Source organism: Pinus tabuliformis, chromosome X (genome assembly GCF_031772625.1).
Source record: "Pinus tabuliformis cultivar Carrire ecotype Pingquan chromosome X, CPIR1, whole genome shotgun sequence".
NCBI classification, from domain to species: domain Eukaryota; kingdom Viridiplantae; phylum Streptophyta; class Pinopsida; order Pinales; family Pinaceae; genus Pinus; species Pinus tabuliformis.
In genome coordinates, this window is record NC_142308.1 from 416,641,833 (window position 1) to 416,650,173 (window position 8,341).

An 8,341-nucleotide genomic window follows, 5' to 3' on the forward strand; every position below is an offset into this window, starting at 1 on the left:
TTTACAGAATCAATGGTCTGAATATCTTTAATTAAATATGCTGGCATTGACATTAGTAGGTTATATGAATAGTATACAGATATATGGATTCGCTGTATATAGATATTTGGTCTGGTCATAAATAATATTAGAATATTTGTTGTATTAATTTTATAGAACAATATATTTTATAACTTGGCTGGTGCGATTCATAATGATGAATGATAATTTTTTTATTATTATTAATCATAGTATTGTTTTAAGGGTTAACTTTAACCATAATTAAGTTTATAGTTAAGTTTCAGTGTGTTATTATATATTTAAATAAACTATGAGGCATATTGTTTTTATCAAGTATATTTATTAATATGATTGTATTAATATATATACAAAAACTATAACATAACATGAAATAAATGAATAAACCATTATAAGTAAAAGAAGAATATGCTTTCAAAGGCATATAAAAAAAGACCTACTAAAGGGATTAACCTATCCAGAGAAATGCCAAGCTCTACTGCAGGAAAACTTATCAAATGCAAAGGTAATCAATGAGTAAGGACTCATGCCTACATTCTAGGTTGCAGAATGAGTAAGGACTCATGCCTACATTCTAGGTTGCAGATATATTTTGAGTGGAAGATCTTTAGTGTTAAGACCGATTTAGACTTATAGCTATCATGTCAAAATTGTCTGATATTTTTTATTTGAACTTTTGTGTAGCTTGGGGAGCAGAGGAGCCTCTCAAGATTGAACTGGAAGTTGCTTCTCCATAGGCAACGGAAGTCAGATTCGAAGTGCATTATATTGCATTATACGACACAAACCCTCTTTTCTGGCAAGAAAATGTAAGGATTCAGTAACTAGAATTGCCCTGAAGTTTAGATTATTAGATTTTCCTGCAAATTAAATGCCTCGTATGCTTTGCTTTGGTTGCAGGACAGTCAAGTATTTTTGGACATGAAGCAGCTGGGTATACATTTTTTTCTTTCCCATGAAGTCTGTGCTCAATGAACAATCAATTACAACATTTTTCAAAGAACAATTAATTAATAAAATCACACATGTTGGTTTACTTAATTCCTCTCTGAGGCTGGAATCACAATGATTGCGGCTTTAAATGTAGCCAAAGCCAAGAAGGGTTGAAAAGTAGCAAGACTTGGTTTCATGGGTTGCTATCAGATGTGGGTAAACTAGTTTACATTCTGCAATTCCTTTTAAGGATTATCCTGATCAGTTAACTTTTCAGCTCTTGTGGCCTATTTTTTTGGAATATGATACGATGAGTTTACTGTTTAATTGTCTGTTAGTCTTCTGATCCGGGCTTAACTATGCAGGCTGCTGAAAGTTCAGCAATCGCAGGGACTTGTCGAATAATTCGAATCGTTTTAAACAGAGGCAGATTTGAAAAAGGTAGTACATTGCCCATTTCCATGGTTGGAGAATATTTGTATATACGTTAAATGTGGAATTTCCTTCTTAATTCGTTGCTGAACTCCTTGCTGTTAATCTTTTCTTTCTCAGCAAAACGTTTTGATGAAAAGGAATTTATAAATCCATTGCACCATCTATCACAAGTTTAGAGATTTTTGAAAGCGTGATTTCTGAAAAAAGAAAAGAAAAAAAAACTATATAATGATTTTCGATTCGTCCAACATTTCAAATAGTTACTACAACATTTGTCATCAGGTTTGCTGAGCTATTTATAATGATATTCGACTCCTTCCTCTTTTGACAATCTGACTTGTTTTATGAATTGATACAGTTTATCTAGTTGTACAAAGTATTGCATTATTATTTGTCGATCACCATTGATTGAGGGTATTTTTTAATGATTTGTGCAGGTTATAAGTAATGCAGGTTTTTACTTTTCTGTCATTCCTGTATACGTTTGTTAGAAGTTTTCCTGGTTTTCTGTCTGTACAGACCCTTTGTAAAAAGGTCAGCTTTCATCTTTCAGTGTATGCATGTAACCTTTTAATTTTTAAAAGAATGTTACCGAAATTTTTATTTAAAAAAAAAATAGGATTTTATTTTTATGATTTCTCCACAGCTTACAGGATAGAATTTCACCCTTGTCATAAGCACTTGCGTTCTGGGTTATTAAAGTTTTTCCCAAAATAAGGTCATACCGGATCGAAATCAATAAGGTCTTACCTTATCCAAAGCAATTTTAAATCTTACTTTAAATTTACCTAATTTAATCAACATGCTATATATGATGTAATTTAATCAACATGCTATGTATGATGTAAAAATATGATTGCTGTAATTGTGAAATGTAATCTTAGACTGATTCCGGAATCTAAATCTAAATGGATACTTATAATTGTGATTTGAATTTCCCTACCAAACACCATAAAGTATAAGTTGATGATGATGGTTTAAGATAATCTCTTAACCTCTTAAATATAAGTTGATGATGATGGTTTAAGATAATCTCTTAACCTCTTCCTAACTAATAGGAATAAATTAGATGTCAACCACAAACCATGAACCCTATATAAGAAAGGTGAGTATAAGGTGAGTGCTATACTGTAGAATATAATTTTTTGAGGATGGTTTAGGTAATCTCTCATCCTCTTTCTAACTAATAGGAATAAGCTAGATATTATCCACAACTATAAACTTTATAGAAAAGGGCATTTGCTATTTTTTTCAAATAAAATAAGTCATTGTTATTATTTAGAAGGGATGTACATTTTAATTAATCAATGATAAGGATTCTACTTTACTTATTATGCTAAAGAAGATGGTGATGCAATGCAATGCAATGTTGAAACTATATAAAAGTGCAAAATCTATAAATGAGTATTTTTAATTTTCATTTCCAAACCAAATAAATTTAGAAACATAGTTTATAAAGAGTAACACCACAAGATTAGCAAGAATGTTTTTTTTGTAGAAAGGAGAGGAAGTCATGCAACAAACAATTTACAAACATCCTTAACAATGTAGCAAAATCAAGATCTATAATTGTGGGGATAAAACTTAATATGAGGCCACATATTTGAGGATGAGATCAATTTGTACATCCTTGACAATGTAGCAAAACCAAGATCTATCTTTGTGAGGATAAAACTTAATATAAGGCCCACATATTTGAGGATGGGATCAATTTGTTGCTGTCAGAGAGGTGATGAAGTAGTCATCACTATCAAGAAACTGGTTATTATGAAGTAGTCATCACTATCAAGAAATTGGTTGTTGATCAAGGAGTCATAATTATCATGAAAGTGGTTTCTTTGTATTTGTTTGAAGAAGCCTTTGCAAGATGATTCATTACTTCCAAGTCCAACTCATTATATAAGGGGAAAGGAGTGTTTCTACTTTTTAGAAAATTGGCAGAGAGTTGTTATTTGAATAAGAGATAAGAATCCTAACTTACAATTAGAGATTAGTTTATCATAGTTGATAAATTATTTATAATATTAGAAAATATTTACAAATATATTTCTAATTCAAAATACTTGATTTTTTTTATTCTTAAAATACTTATGGCACACATTTGGAAATGAAAACATTTTTAGGAAAATTTGATGTCCTTGCTTTTCTTTCTTCTTAAATTATTTAAGACATTTGAAAATGAAAACATTTTTAGGAAAATTTGATGTCCTTGCTTTTCACATAGGTAAATCCAAAAGTTATATGCACTTAATGAAAAAAAATATTATGTATAGTGAAAAGCATGGATATAAAACTTAGGAAGGTCAAACAATTGATTGAGTGGAGAAGTAGAGAAAACAAAGGCCAATACATTATTGGTTTTATTTTTTCAAATTTAAAAATATATCATGTCAAAATGAAAATTCATGTGAAAAAGTATGAAATGACTTGTTATTTCAAATTGAAAAATATGTCAAATCTATATGAAAATCATGTAAAGAAATATGAAATGGTCTGAACATATTATTTGGTGCATAGCCAATAAATATAAAATATTATTAAATTTAAAAGTACTTTGATTTAAGATGTTTATTAAAATTTATATGTCCATCCATATTAATAATTTAAAATTCCTTATAAATTTGTTACAAAGTTTGGTGCAAAGATAAAAGGAAAGAATGTAAAATCCCTTTTGCTAAACCATTTGCTTTTAGCTTTAATGGTGGTGTTCTTGTTTTAAGTCAAATCTCTTTAGCATGTTTAATTTTAGGTTGAAAAAGATAAGACAAATCTAAGAAATTAGGAGATTTTTAAACAAGTTTGCATTAGATTTAAAAACAATAATGGGAAAGAGAAGAAGAATGATAGGTAATGGAGGATTTGAATATAAAGTAAAATTTAAAAAATGGAAATTTCCAAAGTTTAAAAACTATGGAAAATATTTCTACTCTACCTAATGTATAATGTTTTGAAATATTTTTAATTATTATATATAGTTTATATAAAATTTTAGCTACCTAAAATTTAAATATAATATTTTTTCAATTTAAAATTGGCAAATTTAAAAAAAAAAAAAAAAAAACTTTTAAAAAATGATCCTACTCACAAAGGTTAAGCTTTAAATTTTTCATTATTCAATATTAATGCTATAAAAAATAAATTATCAAAAAATTAAAATCACAACCAATATTTTCATTTTTAAAAGTTTATATTTAATAACAATATTTTTTTTTAAATATACATATAGATATGGATATTGCTATGCACGCTATTTATATCTAATAAAAATAAGTTGGATCCTACCCGCAAACCATGCACACACACCACATAAAAAAACGTAGTCTAAAATATTCCATCGAAGTGCTCTACATTTTATTTAATCAACGTATACCTCTATGCTTTAATGCTATAACTTTTAATATTTTATATATTTAATTGTTTATTAAATAAAAGTAGGCATTGTCTCAATAGTTATGGTACTCAAAATTCAAGAATGATTTAGTTATGATTTAATTATCATTTTCAGATTTAATTATCTATTTATTTATTATAATTATAATTTAATTATAATTATATTTTTTATATATTAATATGGAAATGTGTGTTTATTTTAGAAAAAAAAATTATAATTTTATTTTAACTATTAATAATTATTAAATGGATGGTGGAGATTTAATTTCTATAAAATATTTTAAAATATTCATAATAGTATATACAAATCAAAAAGAGATTTATTTTCAAAATAGTTATGACATGTTTTCTCTTTTAATTAAATTGGTTAATTAAAAAAATATCATTTATACAAGTGTCATATGAAGCGAGCTATTTATTTTCAAAATAGTTATGACATGTTTTCTCTTTTAATTAAATTGATTAATTAAAAAAATAACATTTATACAAATGTCATATAAAGTGAGCTACAATTAATATTAGCTCATAGTATTGTAATAAAATCTATTTAGAAATTAAAAATATCAATAATAAAATAGAAATAAATTTCAATAATTAAGAATTTTGTCCCATATTTTTTAAAATATATATGTTTAACTTATTATTATTATTATTATTATTATTAATTACATAATTTTAAATAAAATTACAATTAAATAAAATTTTATAATTTATTTACTTCTAATACTATAAAATGCATTATATGATAAATATTTATTTTAAAATAATGTATGTCATAGCCATTTAACTTATATATGACCATCTTAATTGCTTTATTTAAAATAAGTTCGAAGAATTTCTTTCATATCACCTCACCCAAATTAAATTTTATTTTAAAAATCACATTAAATATATTATATATTTCGACTAGGATTGGACTTTTGATTCTAACTTATATTATCGTGTCCTTTATTGAAAATATTTTTAAAAACTGAAAAATAATTTTAAAATTCTAATAATAATGGGTAACAATCTACATGTAGTCAAGCACTGCAATGGCCGCTTTGGTTAAGAAGAGGGACTCTTTGGTATTCCATTGTCGATTTGGCTGCCTGTTTTCTTACACGTTTTATGATTGCAGGCCAGAGCTATTGAATCTATTTCCCATTGGGTAGCAAGAAATTCTGGGGAAATCACACAGAAGAGTGGCAGCACGTTGTGATCCTTCCTTTTGAAGAAGGAAACCAATGGAGGGAAAGACGTGATCCTAAATTGATGGATGAACTCATTGTTAACCAAGTCTAGAGGTTCAAATATCCATTTTAGAATAAATTTTTTTTTAACCACATTGTGAATTGGTAACTGTCAGGCCTAATCTATGAGAGACCCAGGATCAAACCTCATAGCTGTCACTATAACACCAAGAGCATAACCAACCACTTGCAAGTCGGGTATACTAAGTTCCTATGATTTTAGCAAGAGTAGACTCACGGGAAAGGGGAATCCGCCCCTCTAGTCGCCACCACAGCAAGTCATTGTACTCAATGTATTTGTGATTGGGATCAAGGTATAGGACTTCGATGACAAGGATAAATTTTTGGTATAGCAATTAGCTAATCCAAGGGGTCTGTTGGGTTTTTGATCTACTACGGTACATGAAAGGGAATGATTTGTTGTGCATATTCAAAGGTCTATCTTTCATCGTATGATTAAATCCCAAGTAATAATTATTAAAAAAAAAAATTGTGTTTTATAATAATATTGTTAAATTTCGTGTAATAATTATTAAAAAATTGTTATCCCTATTCAATTAATTGAGTTCCTATTAAATATTTTGTACCCGAGAGTGATATTGTTTCCATCCCGCATACCCGGAAGTGATATTGTTTCCATCCGGCCAATTCTGGGTCACGTCTTCCCCTCCATTGGTATTCTTTCAATGCTATGGATCAAATCACCTACTTCAGAAATTAGGCTACCTCGTTTGGGAGGAGGCTGGTCATCGAATTCTCAAAAAAATTTGTTGCCAAAAAGGTGCGTATTATGTTTCCCTTTTCCATGAATGTTTAGACTTGTTGATTGTAATTTATTAAAATTCCAAGGACAGTATGGTAGTACTTCTTTGCAGATTACTTCGTTGTTGCCAGGTTTGCCAAGGTGTGAGACATTGTTGCAAGGCTTGGGACATCGTTGCAAGGCTTGCCAAGGAGAGACATCGTTCCTTTACCTCATATAGCTATAAGTGAGTATTGTTATATTTTGTTTTATAATATGTTTGTAGGTAATCCAAAAATTTGTTATTGTTTTAGTATATAATGGCTTTGGAATTTGTTATATTTTGTTTTATAACTGTTTGTAGGAAATCAAAAAATTTGCCATTGTTTTAGTATATAATGGTTTTGGAATTTTGCATTGTAAAACGTCAAAAGTGAGTAAGAAGGGAATGAGTGTTGAGTTCATTGAACGTTATTTAAGTGATATTTAGCTAAAGAGAAATCATATTTATGATTGATTTGTATTGTAAAATTTTTCTAAATAAAATTTGGTTATGTATGTAATTGTTTGTATTTTTTTTTCAAAGATATTTATGATTGATTTCTATCATAAAAGTTTTCTAAGATAAAAATTTTCAGGTAATTGTTTGTATTTTATTTATCTTTTTTTGTTTATATTTCTAACAACTGTATTAGGTTGACAATTATATGAAACTATCAAGAAAGTGATTAAGTAAAATGTGATTAGAGTTTGGATAGATTCACAGATGTGATGCATTGACTTGAGAAGGAATGAAAGTACATTATTTGATGCCAGTAGTGATAATAAAGAGTTAGAAATAATGAAGAAATGGTTATGTGGTTGTAACGTTACCTTCTTACTTTAGGAGTTGTTCCTAGAATTTAGGAGGTTGGTTTCAACTACCTATTTTTCAGTCATGTATTTAATATGTAATATCATTCATTGTAATGTATTGAGTGAACGAGAGAGAGAGTCTCCTCCTTGTATGAGTGCAGCCTCCAGGTGATGTACACACCTGTGAGCTGCAACTCCTTCTGATTAATTCAAGTTTCATTATTTTTATCTTGGTATCAGAGCTTAGGGTAGAGGTAGCCTTAATTTTTTTTTTTTTTGGGATGTATCATTAGTTGCACATCTGTAGTAGTAGGAGAGCTTGTAAATGTATCTGTGTGATCAGGTGGAACTGCAGTAACACCTGGAGTGAAGGGTCTCAGATGACTGATCATCTCTGAGCTGGAGAAAAGGTTGAGCAATTGGCGCTACTTTTGGGCTGAAAAGCGTGCCAGAAGGGCCATTGGCGCTACTTTTGGGCTGAAAAGCGTGCCAGAAAAATTATAACTAAAATTGGCGCGGATCCGTGGCTATTAAGCGCGCCAATTTTCGTGCACTTCGTGAATTTTTGTTTTCCGCAATTGGCGCGGATTTTTAGCTATTCAGAGCGCCATAGAGCCAACCTCTTTCTCTCTGGAAATCTGCAATTTTGTTTTTTTTGCAGATCGGAGTTGCCCGGTGGTGGCACGTGGAGATTCTGCTCGGTGGTAGCAGATTTGATTTGCCCAGTAGTGGCGAA

At 29.2% G+C, this 8,341-nt stretch overlaps 1 long non-coding RNA gene across 1 annotated transcript; it reads left to right on the plus strand.

Moving 5' to 3' along the window:
* The first annotated feature begins 695 nt into the window (after positions 1 to 695).
* Positions 696 to 1,546, plus strand: LOC149140313 (uncharacterized). The gene is made up of 2 exons (XR_016264747.1): positions 696 to 827; positions 1,317 to 1,546. It is a non-coding gene; the product is annotated as an uncharacterized LOC149140313 (long non-coding RNA).
* Positions 1,547 to 8,341: the final 6,795 nt, after the last annotated feature.